General features: G+C 35.8%; 1 protein-coding gene across 8 annotated transcripts in view; it reads left to right on the forward strand.

The window, feature by feature from the left end:
• Positions 1–25,447, forward strand: part of DYRK1A (dual specificity tyrosine phosphorylation regulated kinase 1A) — a 148,752-nt gene that overhangs the window by 61,681 nt on the left and 61,624 nt on the right. Inside the window, exon 1 of one of the 8 annotated variants that reach the window (XM_049104763.1) lies at positions 4,246–7,905. The exons of the other annotated variants lie outside the window; for them this stretch is intronic. The gene's annotated coding sequence lies outside the window, so the exon portion shown is untranslated. Of the gene's footprint in view, positions 1–4,245; positions 7,906–25,447 lie in introns of those variants that run through there. 8 annotated transcript variants of the gene reach the window in all.

Consider the following 25,447-nt stretch of genomic DNA (forward strand, 5'->3'; position numbering starts at 1 on the left):
TTCCCACTGAGCTTTTATAAGAAGAAAGGAATAAGGAACAGAATGATACTCATGCGGACAATGAAGGCATGCTAGAAAGAAATGTCCATGAAACTAGTGAAAACTGTAACCTAATGTTTCAGAACAAACTCTAGCAAATTTAGAATATGATACAAATATGAGAGGGCAACATAACTCTGGATAGGGAAGTCTTAGAAATGTGGGGATGACTGAGGAAAGAGAAATTAAAAGTAACCAATAAAATGAAACCTAATCTAGAAGGAATACAACAGTGAAAAAAGCACAATAGAGAATTTCTTTAGAGAAACTGAAGAGAAATAGAAAAAAATTAAAAAAGAAAAATAAAGAATTGTCTAGAAAATGGCGAGAGTTATTAAAGACAGTAAGGTTTCAATGTAGAATAATAGATCCTGAGGGAGAACCAAAGCAAAGCAATTTAATAACTACCAATAATTATAATTGAAGTAAATTTTCCTGAAATAAAAAATTTGGAAAGGGCAAATAGATACTTGTGTAAATAAATCCAGAAATGATCAACATGCAGATGTATTCTTTAAAAATTACTGAACTTGGGATCCCTGGGTGGCACAGCGGTTTGGCGCCTGCCTTTGGCCCAGGGCGCGATCCTGGAGACCTGGGATCGAATCCCACGTCGGGCTCCCGGTGCATGGAGCCTGCTTCTCCCTCTGCTTGTGTCTCTGCCTCTCTCTCTCTCTCTGTGACTATCATAAATAAATAAAAATTAAAAAAAAAATTTTAAAAAAAATTACTGAACTTGAAGGAAAAGAAGATTCTTAAGATATTTAGGCAAAGACTTGGTCAAGTCATTATTAAGGGGAAAGAATATTGGATTATCTGATTTTGAGAGCAACACTTTATGCCAGATGCAGTGGAGTAACTCCTAGTATTCTCAAGGAAAACAAGAGAACCTGGAGTTTTATATCCAGCTAAATTGACTAAAGCATAAACACAAAGTGTTATGAACACAAGTATGAATTTGGAGAACTTCTGTTTCTTTGAGTACTTCTTGAGGAATCTACTAGAGAGTCAACTTTGGCAACCAGGAAGATGCAGGGAAGCGTTACACAGATGCTGGTGGAACTTAAATTGTTGGTATGTGCAAATGTAATCTGTAATGCCTGTACTCTGCAGTGAAGGTGCAGTACCAATAACCAGAAAAATAAAAGTAGAAGAAAGTTGCTGTTTATTTCACAGTTATTAATGGGGAGTGAAAGGATATTCAAAACAGATGCTTTGAGAAGAAGAAAAGTAGGAGGGAGAAGTTACTAATTAAATTTCTGTTGTGTTTTTTAAGTAGGGGAATCAGGGCATACTTTTCTCACTTCAAGACATGTAATGAAAAGAATGGAAAATAGAAGAGATTTGGGGGTATGATATTAATAATTAATTAATATAGAACTAACCATCAGACCAAAGTATAAGCTCCTAATACCAGTTTCTTCCTCTGGAGATTAAGAAGCATAATGATGGTAATAATACCTCCTAATACCTGGAGTGCAGGATGCATACATTGCACTTGCCCAAGAGATGTGCTTTTTTATTTTTATTTTTTTGTGCTTTTATTTTTATTACTATAATTCCCCATCCAATTATTACTGTACTCTTTATGCATATTTGGGACTTGCATTTTCTTAAATTTCTCTTGTATTTGAGAAATTGGCATATTGTCTCAAATTTTATTATTACGCTTGTATTATCAGGGACATTCCATTCAAATTTGTATCTCATTTACATAATTTAAAACTTGTGTTGAATGGCTGTTTTATTTGTTAGACATTAGGATTATGCCACTTTGTGGCCAATGATTTAGACTCTGGAATTAGGTAGAAAGCATTTCCAGGAGCAGGTTACTAGATAGAAAAAAATGTGAGGGGAAAAGGTTTTTTTCTGGCAACCAAGTTAGCTCAAAATGAACATTTTGCTTTTTCATATTTAATGAAATGATTGTATAACATCCATTTTTATTTGTATATAGTAGAAAGATATCTTGTTGTAGTTACACAGATCTGTTATTGAAAGATGCCTGAGATATAGTTAAGCTTTTTCCTCATTAAGTGACATGTTTGTTATGTTTTTCTTTCTTTGAGAGCAGGGACTTTTTCCAGTCCCTCATCTTTTGTATAAGCTTTGTGTGTGCATATGTGTGTGTATAATTATTTTATGAAATATAATTTACACACTGTAAAATTTATTATTTTTATGAGTAAATTTGAATTTTTATTGAACTCACACAGTTGTGTAGGTATCACCACTACAATCCAGTTTACCTAGTTTTACTTAAAAATAATTCAAGTTCAGAAGAAAATGAAAATCCCCAGTAATTCTGTAACATTCACATAATAATTATAATTTTTTGGTATATGTATATATTGCCTATTGCTTTATATGCATATGGCTCCTTCCTACCATATTTAAGAAACAAAATTGGGATCGTATTTTACTTCTTATATAATCTTTCAAAATTTAAACATTTCTCCATCATTAATATTCTTTTATAGCATCATTTTAATGGCTAATTAGTATTCTACAAATCAATTACTATTTAACCTATTCCCTCTTGTTTCTAATTAGTTCATAAATAATGTTTAAGTGAACATTATTGTGTAGTCTTTGTGTTCCTCTTTGATTTATTGCCTTAGTTCCAATTCTTCAAAGTTGCAGTTGTTGGATTAAAGGATACATACATTTTTAAAGATTTTTAATACATGTTTTCAGGTATCTTTTTAAAGTACAATTTATGCTTCTACTTGCTACACATCAGACTTTTCCCATACTCTAAAATCCTGAGTATTTAAAAATGTTTGCCAGTTTGATAGACACAACTTAATATTTAATTTGTATTTGTTTGAGTATTAAACTGAATATGTTTTATGTTATTCATATGTCCTGTGAATTCCTTTTAATATTCTTTGCTGGTATTTCTTTCAGGGTTTTTTTGTTTTGTTTTGTTTTGTTTTGTTTTTTAACTTATAAGAGTTCCTTATTGAAATCCTTACTATAATGCCAGCTCTTTTACTCTTCATGGTAACTTTGAGATAGGCACGATGATTGGCCCAGTCAGAGAGGAGGTCACCTGCCCAGGTCACAAACCTAGTATGGATGGAACTAGAATGCAAACCAGGAGCGTGATTCCAGTATGTTCCTGCTTACTTATTGCTAATAATACATTTTCCAGTTTGCGTTTTAATTTTCTTTCTTTCTTTCTTTTTTTTTTTCTTTAAATTTATTTACTCATGAGAGACAGAGGGAGAGACACAGGCAGAGGGAGAAACAGGCTCCATGCTGGGAGCCCGACGCAGGACTCGATCCCGGTTCCCCAGGATCATGCCCTGGACTGATGGCGGCACTAAACCGCTGAGCCACCCGGGCTGCCCTGCGTTTTAATTTTCAATTAAACTTTTTGTCACAGTGTCATTTTATACAGGATTTTAAAGTTTCTGTATGGAGAAACTAGGTCTTTTTTAAATTAGTTTAACACCTGGGACAAAAGAGAGTCTCAAATGTTTGTTGAACAAATGAGAATAAACCTGTTAATAACCTATTGATGGTGGTGACCTTTTAATTTCTGTATTATACTTCCTCTTTTAAGGGTGTTCCCAAGGGCTTCATAAATAATTTATTCTTTGGTTTTGATAAAATAAGATTATCTGTATTAGCATTTCTGGGAAGTCTGTGGAAGTAACTGCTGCTTTAAAAAGGAATGTGTTCTTAAGTATGAGTTGTGGAGAATGTGTATCATTGACAGTGACTTGAATTATAGATTCTAGTGAAATAAAACACGTGTTTTAGTTGTAGGAATACTTTTTTTTTTTTTTTTAAAGATTTTATTTATTCATGAGAGACACAAAGGCAGAGTCATAGGCAGAGGGAGAAGCAGGCTCCCTGCTGAGGGGAGCGCTATGTGGGACTTGATCCCAGGACCCTGGGATCATGCTCTGAGCCAAAGGCAGACGCTTAACTGCTGAGCCTCCCAGGTGCCTCTGGTTCTAGGAATAATTTGATGGAGTTTGGTTTTTGTAGTTTTAAAAAATGGGCATGTTTGGCTATTGTTTCAAAATATTTTTAAGCAATAAGTTTTGATTTGCTTTAAGATATAAAATCGTTGAAAAGGAAAGCCCCAACTAAGAAAGCTGAAGTAAAAAGTTACTACTGTTTAAGGTTTGGATAGTGTAGATCAGTTCCTTCAAAGGTGTAATTTAAGGTTTTACTTCTTTCTAGCTTTCTTTTTTTTTTTTTTTTAATTTTTATTTATTTATGATAGTCACAGAGAGAGAGAGAGAGGCAGAGACATAGGCGGAGGGAGAAGCAGGCTCCATGCACCGGGAACCCGACGTGGGATTCGATCCCGGGTCTCCAGGATCGCGCCCTGGGCCAAAGGCAGGCGCCAAACCGCTGCGCCACCCAGGGATCCCTCTTTCTAGCTTTCTTCCCGCCCCCTTATCTTTTAGAGATTGACATCAGGCTACTTTGTGGTCTTTTTTTAGTTTGGTCAAGACCTGTGTATAGTTCCCGATTTTTTAAAAAGTGTAGCGATTTGTATCATTAAATGAGTTTTTGTTAGAGGTTAGTGAGAAACAAATTTTACACACCATCTGCGGAATATACTAAATGGAATCAAGTACTCAAAAAGCAGACCCTTGAAAATGTAAATATCTTGCTAATACAAACCTATGCTTTGTATAAAGTTATATAAAAAAAAAAAGTGTTGGGTGCTTGCTGTTTCTCTAATCTGCTCGTTACAACCAGCCTTCTTTCCTTCTACTAGAAGTAGTATTTTTCAGGCTATGTTCTGCAAACATGATAAATTCATATTTGTACTTTTCCATATAAAGCATTAATTACTCGATTTACAAGTGTATGTTAGTAAAACTTACTTTATTATCTCCTTAGTGGTAAAATCGCCTTTTTTTTTTTTTTTTGAGTGTGTGCACATGAGCACATGGGGGAGGGGTAGAGGAGAATCTGAAGCAGGCTCCACCTCCCCTGTGGAGCCCCACTTCAGGTTGGATCTCACAACCCTGAGATCATGAACTGAGCTGAAATCAAGAGCCAAATGCTTAACTGACTGAGCTACCCACCAGTCACTCCTAAAATTGCTTTTAATCTAGAATTTAAAAATTCTTCCTTTGTTTACCTTTGTCGCTTTAAATATAGTAATGTGTTTATAACTTTGTTTTATTATTAAAAAAACTGTCCTCCCAAAAAGATGAAATCAAATAGCTCTCTACACTACTTCACTTCTTGCCAATTTCTGTTCCTCTTTTAAAGTTTTTTTCTGTAGATTCTTATTATAATTTTATAAAATTGATTTAAACCCCTCTTTTTGACCCATCACTTTCAGACAGTTTCTCTTAATTTCCCAAGATATGCAGTGAGGGTTTTAGTACCTTTTATATTTCTTCCAACCTCAGACTTGACCTTTCAGACATTTCCTTTTATGTTGTATGTATATAAATATATGTAGTTATACACCTTTCCTTAACTAATATGAGTTCTACTTTTTGTTTTGAGATTCTCTTGAATATTGAAAAAAAAAAACTGTACTGGAAAAACACATGGTCTATTAGGACTTATAGAGAGGGAGATGTAATACTGTGTCATTAAGTTTGTTCCACTCATAGGAGAAATGTTAACCCTGGACTGAGTGTAGTGTTGCAATGTGCTGGTTGATTTCAAGAAATGACTTAATTGTGTGATACTGTATGAGTTGGTATGCATTCAACTTTCACAAGAAAGTTTTTTTAAAAGTCTCAGATGAGGGATCCCTGGGTGGTGCAGCGGTTTGGCGCCTGCCTTTGACCCAGGGCGCGATCCTGGAGACCCGGGATCGAATCCCACGTCGGGCTCCCTGCATGGAGCCTGCTTCTCCCTCTGCCTGTGTCTCTGCCTCTCTCTCTCTCTCTCTCTCTCTCTCTCTCTCTGTGTGACTATCATAAATAAATAAAAATTAAAAAAAAAAAGTCTCAGATGAGAGTTACTGTTTATGACACTTGTCACCTTTGGTCTGTGCATGATCCTTTTATTACAGTATTCTAATAATAAATACCTCTGAGCCCCTGTTGCCCAACTCAAGAGCCTGAACTTCCTCTGCCACTATTAGCTTCTCTCCCAAGTGAAGGGGACTGCTTAGGGATTTGGTGTTTGTGGTGAGCCGTTGGACCGGTATGCCTCAGTGTAGTGAGTGTGGGTTGGGTCCTGGCACTATGGACTGCTGCTGTTGCCTGTCTAGCTCTTCTAGGCATGTGGCTTAGCATCCTCACGGGGCATTTCTCTGGATTTGGCCTGGGGGTGACTGTGTTTCAGTGGCTGGAGCTGTGTGTTGACTGCAGGGAGTACTTCTTACAGCCATCAGGAGAGGACTGACCATGAAGCAGATAGTTGTCTAGCCAACTTCTCTCTCTTCTACTCCTTTTCCTTTCTCCCCTGGAACGGTACTTGTCATTTCTGCCGTGGTTTTTGGTGCCAGCTTTCAACTATAGGTGTGGCATTCCTTTGATTTTTGACCTAATTGCATTGGCCTTTTGTCTTGAAGACATCTGTCAGAATCTTTGGTTCACACTCTTAAGTCCCTATCCTATGCTTTATTTAGTTGATTTTAGTTTTGTGACTGTTTACTGCTATTTTGGGATATTGTGGATGATACGAACAAATATGCTTAGTCTATTTAGTCCTCTAAATATTCTAGTGCTCTAAAAGCACCCTCTTCTCCCACCTCAGGAAACTGAGCTTCAAGGTGTGGCGTTGGTTCCTTCTCTTGCCGGTGGTCTAAAAGGGTTTTTTCAAGCACTACTCCAATTATGTCTGTTCTTGATTCTCTGTTTACTTGTGAATTCTGGTAACACAGTTGACCCTTGAATGAAGCAGTGGAAAATCCAAGCATAATTTTGGACTCCCTAAGAAGTTAACTTAATAGCCTTCTGTTGACCAGGAGTCTTACAGATACCATCAATAGTAGATTGCCACATATTTTCTATGTTGTATGTTTTATATACTATATTTTTAAAATTAGCTAGAAAAAATGTTACTAAGAAAATCCTAAGAAAAATTCCATCTACACTACTCTACTGTATTTATTGAAAAAAGAACCCTACATAAATGTACTCCTGCAGTTCAAATCCATGTTGTTCAGAGGTCAGCTGTATATATTAGGTAGGTGGCCTTTTTGGTCTCAGTAAAACTTATCCTGCTTTAAGTGGTATACTTTAAGTGTAGCACTTAAAAGTTACCCATATGAGAAGCAGCGTTTTTGAGAGTCAACAATTGAACTTCAGTCTCTGCTTTGGTGACTTTTGGTTTGGGCTCTATTCAGAAGTTTTTTTCTCTGTCCGTGACCTGTCTACATGTTTTACCTCCGCATGGACAGCCACATAACCTCTTGTTACCTTGATTTTTGGAAGAGGGCTCCTTATCTCTTTGAGGTGCTTCCCACCCAAGGGCTCTTTCTAGGGGCACCTGGCTGGCTTGGAAGAGCATATAGCTCTTGATTTTGGATCTTGAGTTTAAACTCCACATTGGGTATAGACATTATTAAAAATAAACTTTAAAAAAGTGAATTTTTCCTATTGTTTGTTTCTTAAGTCAGATTAAATATACTCCCCAAATGTGTTAATCTGTCCTTTTGTTTTCATAGGAGATGGAAATTGACAAGCAAATAGTTAATTCAGTTTAAGGTGAAAGCGCTTCAGAACGATGGAACTTTCAGTTTATTGCCTTGATAAGCACAAGCAAGGGGTTTTTAAGCCCCAAGTTCATTTGCAAGAATATTTTTTTAATTAATGCAATGTGCATTAATTATGATAACAGCTAAATAAAGCCTTGATCAGTCAACTTTTGTATATCTACAATACCTGGATGAGGGAGCAAAAATATATTTAACGTACAACAGTGAGTATTGATAATGTTCTAGATTTTTTTTTGTTTCTACTTCTTCAAGGAAGATGGGACCATACCCCACATTGAATTAGTTGATCCACAAAAGTAAAGAACAGTCCAAGATTTAAAAATTTATATCTGTAATACAGATTTAAATAACAGTTTCCCTCGGTTTTTATAAGTAGATTTCTGAGAAGGAGGGGAAGGGGAAAGCAGGATTACTAATCTTAAATTGGAGAGTACAGATAACCCTACTGCGCTTATTAATCTTTTGTAAAGGATGGTGAGCAAAACAAAATGGTGGCAGGCTTATTTTAATGGAATTTGGTTTTACAAACTTGACCGAAGTAGTTTCTTAAAATTTTTTGAATATTTTCCAGATTACATGGCTTTAAAGAAAATGAAAACATGTTTCTTTCTACTTGCCATTTTCCAAAACTAGGAAGCTACATTGTGTATCTCCATAAAATACAAAATCAGTATAGTATGATTTGTCATTTCAGATCATCTTGGATGATTTATTACTTGACATAATAATGGACTGTTAGACACTGAGAGGGTAGAGGCTGTTTTATCTATATATATGTTGAGAGCATCATTAACTGCAGCTGAGAGGTTATCAGCTATTCATTCTAAATATTTTTCTTCTTTATAAGGAAGAATGTAATTGGTATTACTGTATTTAAGAAATTAATGATTTACTTATATACTTAGAAAACTGATTTACGAGGAATTCTAAAATATAAATGTTAGGTAGTGAAGATTTATTTAGTGAGTTAATTATTATTACTATTTTTAAGGATTTTATTTATTTATTCATGAGAGACATAGAGAGAGGCAGAGACACAGGCAGAGGGAGAAGCAGGCTCCGCACAGGGAACCCAACGTGGGACTCAATCCTGGGTCTCCAGGATCACGCCCTGGGCTGAAGGCGGCGCTAAACTGCTAAGCTTGAGGCTGCCCTCAAGTTAATTATTTTTAAACATTTTAAGTGTTTAATTTCAGATTTTAATAGTGATACTCACTGACCCTTTCCTAAACGCCACAATATAAGCAGCTTTAAAAAGAATTGATGAGAAACTTAAACATTTGAATTCAGGATGTTTTATCCTGGAGCACCTGTCACCAAGCAGATGATGTTTCCTTGTGCGTCTAGGTCCCTAAGGAAAATAAGAGTGCCAAGATTTTAATTTTTTCCCCTTCCAAGGATGGGAATATTTTGTGATATGAAGACTGTTTAAGAGGTGGACCAGGAAACAGTCCTTCTTTACATGGAAAAATGCCTTATTTACTGCTGTTGTTTGGAAGACAAGCTTAAGATTGCTTTATCAATATGGGGCGAATAAGAGAAGCCTGAACTTGGGAGACCTAGCTAGAATAGTAGAAACCCAGGGGTGATAAGAGTGTGAATTAAATTGATTTAAAAATCTTTCCTTTTTGTTTCTCTTCTTGCCTTTATCCTTAGTTTTTTTTTTTTTTTTTTTTTTTTTAAGGTTTTATTTATTTATTCATAGAGACACAGCTAGAGAGAGAGAGGCAGAGACACAGGCAGAGAGAGAAGCAGGCACCATGCAGGGAGCCCGATGCGGGACTTGATCCCAGGTCCCCAGGATCACGACCTGGGCTGCAGGCGGCGCTAAACCGCTGCGCCACTGAGGCTGCCTATCCTTAGTTTTAAAGGAGGTTCGTAAGCATTCTAAGTAGTTAAAAAACACACCAAATGATACCTAAAGTTTGAAGTAAATGGAGATTGAGTCTTTCAGGAAATGTATTAAATGCTCTGGGTTAAAGTGATTTGCAGGCCTTAAGTCTTGATTAGTAGATGCTTGCAGGTGATGGCATGGAGAATGATTCCAAGCTAATCTTTTTTGAAAGCATATTTAAATGTACTTGGTTCAGTAAACCAAGATGCTTATTGATACCTTACTGATGTATTGATTATTGATAGATACTGTTTGGAGATAGTTTGAGAGGATTTTGATTTTCTCTGTTGGATCTTTTTATGCATTATTTTTCTAAAGTATGGTTTCTTTTTTAATAGTATTAGATGATTTTTAAGGTTTCTTTCAGCTTTAAATTTCAGTTATTGATCCCTCTTCTCCTCTAAGAAGCTGACTCTGGTTTGGTTTCTTTGGACTTTAAGTGGTTTTCATCCAGAATCCTTCAATAGAGAAAACATGAGAAGAAATTAGGAGACAGGTGTGTGGGTAGTGGGTGCTTGAAGATGGTGGAAAAGTGGCTTCAGTTTTCTTAAAGGGGAAGATAATTTGCAGTGAAAGAGGACCAACATGCTGTTTTCTTTCAGTCTGATCTCAAAATCTGCTGTGTGTCTTAATTCAGTATATTTTACAAATGTTGGAAGTCTTTCTAGAGACATTTACAAACATTGGGTGGAAAAACATTTTAAAAATCGCTAAATTCTCGGTGTGGGATGAGTACTCCCATTTAGAATAATTTCTAGCATTTAGATAATTGCTAGGATAGGTGGGACAAGTTGATCTATTTTAAAATAAAATTGTATCTTTTATGAAGATAGAATTATAAGGCACAAATGGGAACTGTGTCTCCTTGACATGTTTCAAAGCATTTCTCTGAATATGTGAGATTAAAGAAATTCTCTCAACCACTAAGAATTGTCTGAACACTGATGTTCTTTAAAACTATCTTTATAGCTGTTAGTATATACTGACAGAGGTTTTCTTTAATGTTTTATTCATTAGCAAATTTACATATGAATATAATGTTTATATTATTCTTGTATCTTAGTTGAACTTGGTTCCGAGATAAGTCTTAGTTGGTCTCAATTTGCATAAGCCCTATAGGTTAATACTTAATTTAGGTTTTATTGTTTTAAAATTTTTTTTTTTTTAATTTTATTTATTCATGAGAGACACACAGAGAAAGAGAGGGGCAGAGACACAGGCAGAGGGAGAAGCAGGCTCCATGTAAGGAGCCCGAAGTGTGGGACTTGATCCTGGGTCTCCAGGATCAGGCCCTGAGCTGAAGGCAGCACTAAACCGCTGAGCCACCCTGGCTGCCCTGTTTTAAAATTATTTTTGAAGTTATATGTTAACGTGTGATAATTGGAAACAAAATGTTATTTCTCTTCATTATGACAAAGCTTAAGACTGCCAGCAACCCCTGTGTTCTGGTATGCCCACCTTTTATTTAGTCTTTCCATAATAGAAAAAATATGCTTTGTAGGATTCCTCTAAAATCTAATGTTTGAGAATCTATTTGAATGTATGGAAAGATATTTACATAATGCTTGCTTTTGAGTAGGTGGGGAAGAAGTTGAAATGTTGATCACAGCTTCTGTTAGAAAAACTCATATCTATATAGTAAAAAGTTAAAATTACAACAAAACACACTACTTTAACTGTATTGTGGGTGTATTACCATTGGATAGCTTTTGGAGTCGAAGGTAAAATATGATTTTAATCCTTTTCAATTGCTGCTAATTTTGCTCTAAACCTGAAAGTGTTAACAGCAACTTGAAAATGTGACAAAGCTCAATTTCATTTCTTGTTTATTGCTTGTTTTCCTATTGGACAATTGAAGTAGCTCTGCCCTGGCAACTAAAATAGGCTATTTGCATAACCTAGTTTGATTGGCTAGCATTCCGACTAACACTTCCAATCATATGGTGTCGGTTTAGTGGTAGGCTATGCTAATTAGCCGCTGTTGCTGGGGTTCAGGATGGTTTCCGTGCGCTGTTCTGCTGCATTGTGTTGCCTGGTGAGAGACATTGATAAATGAGTGTTTAATGATCTGCAGCAGTTCCCACTCACTGCGGGCAGGCGATTTTAGAACAGAAGTGGAAATAAGGATTTAATTGCTCTGTTAAATACCTGTAGCCAAAATATGTGTATTATATTACAGAAGTTAAGTTGTATAAAATCTTTATCTAATTAAATACTTTAGAATATAAAAGGGAAATATTTTAGCTTTGTCTCTTAAAATATAACTCAAGTAACAGAACTATGCACAGGTTTTCTAAAACCTTGTTCAGTAAAATTGATCATTTTTTTCCAAATTAGAAATAGTACCGTTTCACTAATAGCATATTTGATTTTTCTCATACTTTGGACCTTTTATAAAGGTACATGTTTATTTTTAATAAATAGGTGCAAGCTTTTGGGCACCGTTTATCTTGTACTGCACATGTAATCTAGCAAATAGCATAAACTTGAGATTCTGGTTCATGTTCTGTTCAGATGGAAGATCAGGTGTTATTCACCACCTCCTGCTATTGCTACCTTTTTAATTTAAGTCAGATATTTTAACTATTGCTTATACTATATTATTTTTGGTTTACATGAAATCTTTATTGGGTAATGTTTGGGAGATTTTGTAAGAAATAAAAAAACTCAGTGCTTTTGTTCATGAAACATGAAAGGTAAAGAATAAATACTTGCAAAGTTAGGTGAAAGTACAGGATATTTATACAAAAAGCGGCATAAGGTTTTGTCTAGAGGAGTATAGGGGAAAAAATCAGGCATTTTAAGGACAGGGACATAGGAAATGGGTTGAGTAATCTGGGAAAGGCTTAAAGAAGAAGTCCATAGAACTTGTGTTAAGGTTTTAAATATGGCTTAGGATTCAAATAGCTGGAGAGTAATAGGAAAGAAGAACATTTTAGTGTGAGGACTAGATAGCAGTTGGATAAAAATAATCTTTCTGATCTTATCATTTGTCTAATGTAAGTAGTCACATTGATTGATCAAGGCCTCCAATATTTTAGCTGTTTCAGTGCCCAGGCTTCCAGTCAGGCTGGTTATCATTCCCGTAAAATAAGAGCTGCAAGTTTACTGTTATAGTTCTCATATTCTTTGGCTTTTTTTTTCATTTTGTTTTGAGGCAGCCAGTGTTTTTCCCTTTTTGTGTCTGTTGGTTAAAGCATAGGACTTCCTACTTAACTTTCTTTCAACCCTCCCTTCTGGCCCTAAAGCAGTGAAATACAAGATGGCATCAAAAATAATTCATGTGGGGCATTCTTGGGTGGCTCAGAGGTTTAGTACCTGCCTTTGGCCCAGGGTGTAATCCTGGGTTCCAGGGAACGAGTCCCACATCGGGCTCCCTGCATGGAGCTTGCTTCTTCCTCTGCCTGTGTCTCTGCCTGTTTCTCTCTTTCTTTCTCTCTCTGTGTCTCTCATGAATAAATAAATAAAATCTTTAAAAAAAAAATTCAGATGAATTTAGATGTCGGTATCAAGTCTATAAACTTTACCCCTTTAATTGTTCTGTCTTTTATTCAAGAGCCAAGTTAAATTAGACAAGTTAATTGGACAGTCTTACAGCCTTGCAAAGTTTAGAAACAATTAAAAATTAACATCTATTAATGTTTATTTATTTATTTCTTTTAAAAAAATATTTTATTTATTCATGAGAGACACAGAGAGAGAGAGAGAGAAGCAGAGACACAGGCAGAGGGAGAAGCAGACTCCATGCAGGGAGCCTGATGTGGAACTTGATCCCAGGACACCAGGATCATGCCCTGGGCCAAAGGCAGGCGCCAAACCGCTGAGCCACTCCGGGATCACCTGATTTTTAAAATCTTTCCCTAGGCATATATACTTGATTTACCTACATAGTCAAAGGAACATAGACTCTTGGACTCAGGAAATTTACAAGTCTAATGAAGATGGTTGAGATATGTCTTTAAACAACTGTGTCACGTGGTAGAGTATCCACACTGTAAGAGAAATGGAAACTCAGAAGTGGGACTGATCCTTTTTGGATTGGGATGAGGAAAAGATTTGTGGTGGAGGTGGTATTTTCCACGGTCTTAGGGAATGGATAGGATTTTAGCAGTGATGGTTTAAGTCTACAGGGTATGGAGGATGCTATCTAGTTGAAGGTGGAGGCCTGTTTAGTTGACTAAGGTTGCTGATAAAGAGACTGTTGAGGGCCATGAAGGATAGACAGCATAGACTTTGGAGTTTCTCTTATAAAGGGTGGGAGATCTTAAAATTTTTTCAGCAGAATTTCACTTTTACTAAAACATGTCTTCTATGAACGTTATAATTTTAAAATAGACCTTTCCTTGATTTTAAAACACTAAAATATGATATTGAGTAATTTCAAGGTGTTTGGTCTAAGCGACTGGAAGATTTAAGTTGCCATCACATAAGACAGGATATGCTATAGGAGAAGCAGATTTGAGGGGTGTATACCTATTTTAAAAAGTCATGTTTAGGATGAGTTGCAATTTTAATAGCTTTTTTAACATTATAATTGACATTAAATAAATTTCTATAATAAACTCCCTATTTAAAGTGTATGATTTGATGAATTTTAATATGTATTATCCATGAAACTTTTACCCCAACCAGGATAATTAACATATCTATCCCTCCTTCAAAGGTCTCCTTGTACTTCTTTGTTATTCTCTTTCTTCTTCCTCCCCTCCTTTCTTCCCCCTCAATCCCTAGTTGACTCCCAATCTGTTTTCTGTTACTATACATTACTTCATTTTTTCTAGAATTGGGGTAAATGGAATCATACACCGTGTTGTCCTTTTTTGTCTGGTTATTTTCACTCAGCACAGTCACTTTGAGGTCCATCCATGGTGTAGTACTTACCTGTCAGTAGCTCATTTCTTTTATTATTGAGTAGTCATTGTGTGGATATATCACAGTTTATCCACTTGCTTGTTGAAAGGACATTGGAGGTTTGTTTTTTTTTTTTTTTTTTTTTTAACAGTTTTTGGTTGTTCCAGATAAAGTTGCTATGAATATCAATGTACAGGTCTTTGCATGGTCAGGTTTTTATTTGTTTTGGATAAAAACCTAATTATGGAATGACTGGATCATCCGGCAGGTGTATGCTTCACTTAAGAAAACTGCTAAACTGTTTTCCAGAGTGATTTTGCCATTTTGTATTCCTACCAGCAGTGCATAGGAGTTTCATTCTTCCACATCTTGTCATATTTGGTGTGGCCAGTCTTTAATTTTAGCCATTCTAATAGGTGTGTAGTGATATCTCCTTGTGTTTCCCGGTCATTAATGATGTTGAACATCTTTGCATGTGCTTATTTGCTCTCTACATGTCGTCTTTAATGAAGTGTTTGTTCAAATCTTTGTATCACTTTTCTTCTTACCGTGGAGCTTTGTGAATTCTTTATTTTGAATACAAGTCCTTTATCACATATGTGACTTCTTACAAAGATTTTCTTATAGTCCGTGGCTTATCTATTCATTGTCTTAAAAAAATGTCTTTTGAAAAGCAGATGGTTTAAGTTTTTATGAAGTATAATTTATTGATTTAATCTTTTATGGATCGTGCTTTGGAAAACATTTGCCTAATTGTCCCAAGATCTAAAACGTTTCCTTTTTTTTTTTTTTTCTCCCCTACAGATTTTATAGTTTTGGGTTTTACATTTAACTATGATCCATTTGGAGTTAATATTTGTAAATGATCCTGCAAGGGGTAGCTAAAAGATCACTTTTTTTTTGGGTAAATGGATATCTAGTTACTCATTTGGCAAAAGGACTGTTCTTTTTTTAAAAAATCAGTTGTGGGTCTCTTTCTGTTCTGTTCCATTAATCTGTTGGTGTGTCTTGCTGCCAATGCTGTATTGTCTTTATTACTATAGTCACATAATAATGTATTGACGTCATATTTTCTTCTTTTTAAAAAATACTACTTTGTGCCCTTTGCATTCCCATATGAACTGTGAAATCATTTTGTGACTTTCTATAAAGAAGCCTATTAGTGTGTTGATTAGGATTGTGTTGAATCCTAGATAATTTGGGGGAACAATTGATATCCTAACAATGTAGATTATTCAGATTTATGCACATGCATAAATTTTCCTCTAATTAGATTTTTCTTTAATTTTCCTAATTTTTAGGGTGCCATCTTTACCATTTATCCTATTTATAGCTAAGTATTTCATGTTTTTTATATTATTATAAATTTTTTTTTTAAGTAGGCTCTGCCCAGCATGGAGTCCAACACAGCTCACACTCATGACCTTCATCAAGACCTAAGCTGAGATTGAGTCAGATGCTTAACTGACTGAGCCATCCAGGTGCCCCTATTATAAATGGTTTTTAAGTAAGTTTTTTATTGTAGTTGCTAGTACATAGGACTACAACTGATTTTTGTATATTGACCTTGTTTTCTGCAACTTTGCTATGAATCACTTATTAACTCCCAATAGTTTTTTGGTGGATTCCATCAGATTTTCTGTGTGGATGATTCTTTTGGTGGCTGTGATGAGAGACAGCTTCGCTTCTTCCTATCCAGTTTGGCTATCTTGTATTTCTTTTTCTTGCCTTTCTGCACTGGCTGGAATTTCATGGAATATAGAATATATATATATATTCTCTCTATATATATATAATATAAAACAGAATACAATATTGAATTGAGAGATGAAAGAGGACTTCCTTGTTGTTTTCCTTATTTTAGAGAGGGAGATACTCAGTCACCACCACTAAGTGATGTTAGCTGTGGAGTCTTTGTTGTTTATTGTCCTTTATCAGATTGAGGAAGATCCTTTCTAGTCCAAGTTTATTCAAAATCTTTTTTTCTTTTTTAATCAAGATTGGATTTTGGATTTTGTGACATATTTTTCCTACATCTATTGATACTATCATGTGGGTTCTTAAAAGTTAATTTGATAAATAACATTGATTTCTGAATGCTAAACTGACATTGCATTTCTGAAATAGAGGCCACTTGGTAATGATATATTGTCCCTTTTTTTAGATTGTAGGATTCTGTTTACTAAAATTCCGTTAAGAATTTTTGCATCTTATGTTCATGAAAATTAATTGGGGTTTCATAGACTTTATTCCCTTTGGATTTCATTTGCATTTTTTCTGTTAAGGTAGAATGCAAGTCCTTGATAAGGCTTGTTTTAGTTTAAATGATGCTATTTTCTATTTGGCCCATCTGTTCTTTATTCCCACTTCCTCTTTCTGCCTTCTTTGGATTAATTGAAAATTTTTTTTATGATTTGATTTTTTTTCCTCTGTTGGGTTATTCATTTTAACTTTTTTTTTTTTTAAACTTAATGATTGCCTTTCTCCTATCACATCTACCTTCTAGTGATGTTACATCACTCATATATAGTGTATTGGCATCACTACAGGGTACTTTCATTTATATTCGCCTGGACTTTTAGCTGTTTTTACACAGATTTTATTTGTATGTATGTTATAAACCCCACACTATATTATTATTATATTTGTTTAAATATTTCTCTTTTAATGAAACTTAACTAATTAGAAAAATTGTTACGCATTTACCCATCTAGTTACCTTTTCTGATGTTCTTCATTCTTTTATTTAGGTTCTCTTTCCATCTGAGTTCATTTTCCTTCATCCTAAGTACTTCCTTTAACATGTTTTGTAGTATAGGCCTACTAGTGAAACATTCCTTCAACTTTTGTATATCTGAAAATGTTTTTGTATCACTTTTGTTTTTGACAGATATTTTCACTGGGTATAAAAATTCTAGATGGATTTTAAGGAATTTAAAGGTTTTGCTCTATTTGCATTGTTTATTTCAAGAGTTCTTTCATCCTTATTTTTGTTCTTTTCTATATACATGTCTCTTTTTTTTTGCCCCCCTGCAGCTTTTAAGATTTTCTTTTTATCATCAGTTTTAAGCAATTTGATTATGATGTATCTTGCTGTAGCTTTCTTTATGTTTCTGGATCTTGGGTTTGATGAATATCGGATCTATGGACTTGTAGTTTTTATCAAAATTGGAAAATTTTGGCTGTTATTGTTTCACCGTTTTTTTCTGTTTACCTTTTTTATATCAGGAAATTTAGTTACATATATGTTAGGGTATTTGAGGTTGTGCCAGAACTTGAACAATGTCTATTAAACTTACTTTCAATTTTTTTTTTTTTTAAGATTTTATTGATTTATTTTAGAGAGAGAGAGAGTGCTCAACAGGGGGAGAAGCAGAAGGAGAGGGAGAGGGAGATAATCTCCAGCAGACTCCGTGCTGAGGGCAGGAGCCTCACTCAGAACTTGATCCCACAACCCCGAGATTATGACCTGAGCTGAAACCAAGAGTCGGATACTCAATCAGCTGAGTTACCTGGGTGCCCCTTAATCTTTTATTCAATTTCTTTCTGTTTTGACAGCTGATTTAGATGTTGAGTAGTCAATTGGAATTCTGCAGTACTTTTTATTGCTATCCCTTCAAGTTCACCAATCTTTTCTTCTTCACTGTCTAATCTGTTAATCTCATCTAGTATGTTTTTAATTTTACACATTGTAGTTTCATTTGTACAAGTTCAGTTTGTGTCTTTTAAAAAACATTTACTAAAAAAAATATTTACTATCATTTCCCTTAACTATTTGAATATGTGGAGTATGGTTATAATACTTGTTTTAATGTCTTTACCTGCTAATTCTATGCTATGTTGATTTTTTTTTGTCCTCTCACCATTTTTTTTTCCAAGTCTGAATAATTTTGTTTGTGTGACAGACATTTGTGAATTTTTACTTTGTTGAGTGCTGAGTATTTTTACATTTTTATAAATTTTCTTGACTTTTTTTTCCCCTGGTACAGGTTATTTGAAAATAATTTGATCTTTGAGTTAGACTTTTGAGATTTTGTAGGTGAGACCAGCAAGTATTTAAATAGTCCTCACGCCTGAGAAGATACTACCCCGTATAATGTTTCTTGATGCTTTCCGGTCTGGTGGTTTTAGGGTGTTCTGTTTTTTCCATTAAAATTCTATTTTTAAATAATCTTAACACCCAACGTAGGGCTCGAACTCACAACCCAGAGAGCAAGAGTTGCATATTATATCAGCTGAGCCAGCCAGCCAGTTTGTTGCTTAGCTTCTCATAGTTTGCTGGCAATCTGTGGTATTCCTTGGCTTCTGCTGCATTATCCTGATCTCTGCCTTAATCTTCACATGATGTACTCCCTATTTGTATGTCTGTCTCTGTGTCCAAATTGCTTCTCATAAGGGCATCAGTCAGATTAAGGCCCTCCCTAATGACCTTATCTTCACTAATTATATCTGCAATGTCCCTATTTCCAAATAAGGTCATATTCTGGGGCTGGTACTTCAACATGTGTTTTGAAGGGACACAAAGCTGTAACATCCCCGACATACCACTTTTATGTTCTTAGAGTCTTACTTTTGTTCTTTCTTCCTCTTGGGCTACCCATTTTCCTCTCCTCTGTGTATTTTACTTAAAATTCACCCTATTAGTCCTAATCAATCAGTACTTATATATATGTATGTATGTATGTATGTATGTAAAGATTTTATTTATTCATGAGAGGCAGAGACATAGGCAGAGAGAGAAGCAGGCTTTGTGCAGGGAGTGTGATGTGGGGCTTGATTCCAGGACCCTGGGATCACCACCTGAGTCAAAGGCAGATGCCCAATTAATCTGTATTTAGAAGGCATTTTTATTGTGCCTTTTATTGTAAGTATTTACATGGATATTAGTTGCACAGACTTGTAATTTTTTTTTAAAGATTTTATTTATTCATGAGAGGCAGAGGAGAGAGGCAGAAACATAGAGGTAGAGGCAGATTCCATGCTGGGAGCCCGATGTGGGACTCGATCCTGGGACTCCAGGATCAGGTCCTGAGCCAAAGGCAGAGGCTCAACCATTGAGCCACCCAGGCATCCGGACTTGTAGTATTTTTGAAGAACTGGAGAGGACTTATTTTTGTCGTTGTGTCATAGTTTTTTGCTCCTACCCTAGTACCACCTGTGGTACTTTATAACTAGTGGTTACTTGAGGACTGTGTCTAAGTAAACAAGTTGTAGGAGTGAAACATTTGGAAACATTTAGGAGGGTTTGGAGGCTCAAGAATCTGGAGTTAGGGAAGCCACTTAGGAGGTCATCATAGTAAGCCAGGCATACATGAATTTATTAAACAAGTACTTATTATGCTTATTAAGTACAGAATCCTTTAACAGGTGTTAGGAATAGATAGACCTATGAAAATATTAAGAGTCTGCCTCCTATTCTTTTTTTTTTTTTTTTTTTCTTTTTTTTTTAATTTTTATTTATTTATGATAGTCACAGAGAGAGAGGCAGAGACATAGGCAGAGGGAGAAGCAGGCTCCATGCACCGGGAGCCCGACGTGGGATTCGATCCCGGGTCTCCAGGATCGCGCCCTGGGCCAAAGGCAGGCACCAAACCGCTGCGCCACCCAGGGATCCCCTGCCTCCTATTCTTATGGAATTTACTGCCGGTGAAGAGTTATGAGGCAAGGGAACAGAGAAGATACATACAAAGGAATTTCGTAAGGAACCCTAGACAAAACTTAAAGAATGATTAGTCATTCAGGGTAGAGAATGAAGAAGAGTCAAAGAAGCAGCATATCAAGTCTGGCTTGAGAGTGGGAGAGTACTAGTAGAAATGGGAAGTCAGGTCAAGGCTTTCTCTTTTAGGGAAGGAAAAGATAGATTAAATAAGGAGAAACTGAGTAAAAATTCCATATTGCAGAAAAATCAGAAATGAATGGTGGATTGGTAAATATTGATCTTGCTTTCCCATGAAAGTGCATGAGCTAATCGGGTAGAGGGGCTGATGATAGAGTTAAGAGCAGGGCTTCCTGGGTAGGTGATATCGTAAAAATGTTTGAAGGAGGAGTGAAAGGGCTGGAGACCTGGGAGGGGGATACTGGGATGATCCTTTCTATTTCACTGATGAGGAATCTGGGGCACAGAAAGCTAAGAAGGGTGCTCCAGGACATAGGTTGTAAGTGATGGAGCTAGAATTCAAATCTGGGCAGTCGGTGTTTTTAGTTCTATGCTTTTAGGCTGTACTCTGTGCTTGTCTCTAATAAAGCTACTCACTTATTTAATATGTTAAGTTTCTTTTATAAAGAAACTGGAATGTCGGATCCCTGGGTGGCTCAGCGGTTTAGTGCCTACCTTTGGCCCGGGGCGTGATCCTGGAGTCTCAGGATCGAGTCCCACATCGGGCTCCCTGCATGGAGCCTGCTTCTCCCTCTGCCTGTGTCTCTGCCTCTCTCTCTTTATGTCTCTCATGAATGAATAAATTAAAAATCTTAAAAAAAAAAAAAAAAAAAAAAGAAAAAGAAACCGGAATGCTGTTAGAAAGAACATCAGCAAAAAAATAATAAATAAATAAATAAATAAATAAATAAATAAATAAATAAATAAATAAATAAAAAAGAAAGAACATCAGCCTCACTTGTCACTGATGGAAGACAGGAATTAAAGTAGGAAGATCAAAGTAGTTCTATTCAGTTCATACAATGTACAGAATGTATACCTGAAAATAATGGTAACTATTTATGATCTGTTAGTAACTAAGGAATATTCTGGTAGATGTCAGGTGGTTTAAGATCACGAAATGGTGTATGATATAAGGATCAAATATTGAGCATTTATTGTGTCAAGCATTTGTCCTGGTGCTGGGTATATACTAAGTGGATAAGACAGAGTCCTTGCTTTCATGAAGCTTACATGGGAGTGCTTTACTTCAATTCATTTGACTTGTATCAGATGAATATGTGTCTGTGGGTTATTTCAGTTTATACTGACAATCACAGTCATGCATAAGATTTTGAAAATCTATTTTTTTTTAAGATTTTATTTATTCATGAGAGACAGAGAGAGAAAGGCAGAAGAAGAAACAGGCTCCCTGTGGGGAGCCTGATGTGAGACTTGATTCCAGAACCCTCCGATCATGCCCTGAGCCAAAGGCAGACAGCTCAACCACTGAGCCACCCAGATGTCCCAGTAATCAATTCTTGTATCCAGAACAACAACACTTCTTTTCCAATTGGAGTAGAGGAGGTTTATATGGACAGCTGTCCATATAAAAGCCCAGGAAGCTCTAGATAAGAAAGTAGTGATTTGTAATTGCTGTCCATTTTGTCACAAAGCCAAGGAAGAGGTGGGAATTTAGGGGCCTGTTCTACTCAATATTGACAGTCTTAACATTCTTATTATTGTTCATTTGAAGGTAAGGGCTCATCTACTTTTAAAACAGTGAGTAAAAAAATAAATAAATAAATAAAAAATAAAACAGTGAGTAGATTTTGCTACCAGAAATGCCTTAGACATTAGGAAAAGAAAGTAGTAATATGCAGGAAAATGTAGTTGGTGAAAATCCTTGCCAGTGACCCACACCTTCTCTTCATTTTCTCAACAGTTAATGTGGGAAGAATATTTTATAACTGAAAGTTGGAAAAAGTTTTCTTGAGCACTAGGTCTCTCAGTTTACTTATTTTGCATAAAATAGATTACACTGCCCTCATTTTATCTATTTCCTAAGTGTTGTAGTATCTCTGAAAACAAAGGCAGATTAACTTTTCTAAAATACATTGAACTGCGTGTATTACTATTAAATGGTTACTGCAGCAAGTGCAACTCAGCTAACAAGCTGTTTTTCAGAAATTCAAAAAGAAAACCGCGTATTTGGGTCCAAGGGGAGAATTTCTTTTTCATTTTAATTGTCATTAAGTAGTTAATGAGAAAATTGGTACTACTTTCCAGCTATTAAAATACTTTACCAACTTGACATTTGAGAATTCATAACATGAGAGCAGCTTTCAAATCCTTCAGTCTTGAATTTGTGTGGTGGCTTAGAGTTTATAAAGTATGTTCACATATGTGAGCTGATGTGACCCTCTTCTAGATGTTGGAATGATTTGTCATCCCCACTTTGCAGAAGGGACAAGTAAGCCTTTAGAAGGTCTTTAAATTAGTAGAACTGAGGCTAGAATTTGTTTATGCTTTTAATGCAATATTTCCTCAGTGCCTCTTGTATGCCATAGGCGTTAGAGCCATTAAAACTAGCAAGGCCTGGCTGGCATCCCTACTTCCTGCTGTTAAAGCACAATACCCCGATAGGCAGAAGGAGTTCCTGCTTCACTGTTGTTTTCCCTGTAATTCTGGTGCATGCAGTTTTTGATAAGACTCACTGTTCTACCAGTTGATATTAGTGTTGGGGACCATTCCTCATTGTTAGCACTTGTCCTCCTCGTCAGTGATAGTGATGGCTTGGCTTGGGAGGGGAGGAGGAGCACAGCTTTCTGTATAATAATCTCCCTACTCTCCTAATAGAAATTGGTTCTTTTGTATCTCCCTCCTCAATCTGTGTTTAAGTCTCATGAGGCTGAGTTAGTTGAGTCAGGCAATAATAATTTTTAAGTGCCATTATATGCTCATTCACCAAAGATTTGTCAGTGAATGAAGCAGCAGTTCCATCCTTAAGGACCTTGTTTTATAGTTGGAGTGAAAGATAATAACACAAACACATATACTATAGAAATATATATATAAATAATATTTCATATTTTATTTAGAACTGTGTAATACATAAATATAAGCATGTGTATCTGTATATGCATGTGTATACGAACGGTAATTTCAGAGTGCCTCATACTAACCTTGCTGCTTCTGATGCCTCAAGACCTCAAATCCAGCCTGCTCTTTTTGATAAATACACAGCCACACTCCCCAGTTTATGTTTGTGTGTGGCTGCCTTTGTGCTACAAGGGCAGAGTTGGTTAATTGCAACACAGAATATGCACTTCACAAAGTTTAAAATATTCACACATCGGCTTTAAGAAAAAGTTGGTCGACTCCTGCTTAAGACCTTGACAGCCATTGTACTTGGAGGTATGGTTTAACTTCAAAGCTAAAAAATAAAAATTGATCTGAGTAGCCAACAGTGATGACAGATGATTGGAACTTTGGGGTTTAGAGGTAGTTTCCATCCCCTGAGTGTGGGATGGATCACCGTGGTAAATCAAGAGGTGAAGGAGACTAATTTTGCTTTGAGGTGGGGTGCCTATTATGCTTTCAAAGAACATTTATTGTTTGTGTTTTCTGTTGAATGTGAATTGTGTACGGTGATTTAAAAACAGTGCATTAAAATGATACAGTGATAAAAGTATGTATAAAACAGATAATAGAACTTGCTCTTGTTTTCCTAGAGTCCTACTCTTCAGAAGTATTAAGTGTTATTAAGAGGCGTTAAGAGGTGGATTTTTCTGTCTAAATATTACCTTTTAAATAATTTTTAAAAATCTGTTTCTGATATTTTTTCACATTGTGACTTCTTGGTTGACTTGTTTCCTCAAAATGCAAAGAGTAATAGTTGTACAGTTGATTATTTGTTACTTATAATATTAATGTAAAATATTTTAGAAAGGCTTTTAATAGAAACCTTTCTGTCCATTGATGAGTTGACACTGTAGATTTTTTAAATTATCCTTATACCAAATATTAAAGTACTTGTATGATATCATCACTATTTTAAATCTTACATATTTTAATCAAAATTCTTGTTCTAGTGGAGGGGCCTCATTCCCAGATCACCTGGGAAGTATTTGGAAAATACTGATGTCTGGTCTCTATTTGAGACTTCATGGATTCCAAATTGTTAGAGGTTGGGGGGGGGGTGTCTTCTGTATTTTTAAAAGCTCCCCAAGTGAGCTGTTGAGAAGGTAGCACTTTTTATAATATAACTGTGTTTTCATTGAATTTGTAGGAAAATAAGAAAATTTGTAGGAAAATATGCTTCTAGTATAAGTCATGATTTCTTCTGGAAAAAAATTTTGTATATTGAGTTTTTTTTAAATTTAGATATTGAACAGAAGAGAGAAATATAGCTATAAAACAGGGATTATTTATTTATTTATGTATTTATTTATTTATTTATTTATTTATTTATTTATTTTTAAAGATTTTATTTATTTATTCATGAGAGACACACAGAGAGAGGTAGAGACACAGGTAGAGGGAGAAGCAAGCTCCCTGGCAGGGAGCCCGATGTGGGACTCGATCCCAGGTCTCCAGGATCAGGCCCTGGGCTGAAGGCGGTGCTAAACCGCTGAGCCACGCGGGCTGCCCCTAATTTGGTTTTAATAGTCATACCAGTTTTTTTCCTCTTACCCTCTGCTTTTGTACCTATTCTCCAAGAAAAAGTCTACCCTCGCAAAACCAAAACAGCATATCCTTAATTTATGGGAGGTAACTTTGTATTAGCACAGATCCTTACTTAAAGATAAGTGGCCTACATTTGATCAGTGTTTTCAGACTTGGAAGTAACATTTAAGTATTTACTAACCTTTCTAGGTAAATACTAATACCTGTATTCATTTTGGTAGGCTAACAGGTAACAAACCTATCCAACATATCAATGGTTTAAATCAGTAGTTTATTTCTTGCTCATGAAACAGCCCATTGACATCTAAATCACAGAATAACTGCCCTTTTCTATACAGTTACTCAGGAATGGTAGGCGTTTTTACTATGTTATATGCATGTAGTGCCCAGAGGTCATCACCCTGGGTTTTTTTTTTTTTTTTTTAAAGATTTTATTTATTTATTCATGAGAGACAGAGAGAGAGAGAGAGAGGCAGAGACACAGGCAGAGAGAGAAGCAGGCTCCATTCCATGCAGGGAGCCTGATGTGGGACTTGATCCAGGTCTCCAGGATCGGGCCCTGGGCTGAAGGCGGCGCTAAACCGCTGAGCCCCCCCGGGCTGCCCCATCACCCTGGGTTTTAGCTTTCAGTCATCAGATTGGGAAAAAGCATGTATACATGGAAAACTTTTTTCTTT

The sequence above is a fragment of the Canis lupus genome, chromosome 31 (genome assembly GCF_003254725.2).
Source record: "Canis lupus dingo isolate Sandy chromosome 31, ASM325472v2, whole genome shotgun sequence".
In the NCBI taxonomy this organism is placed as follows: domain Eukaryota; kingdom Metazoa; phylum Chordata; class Mammalia; order Carnivora; family Canidae; genus Canis; species Canis lupus.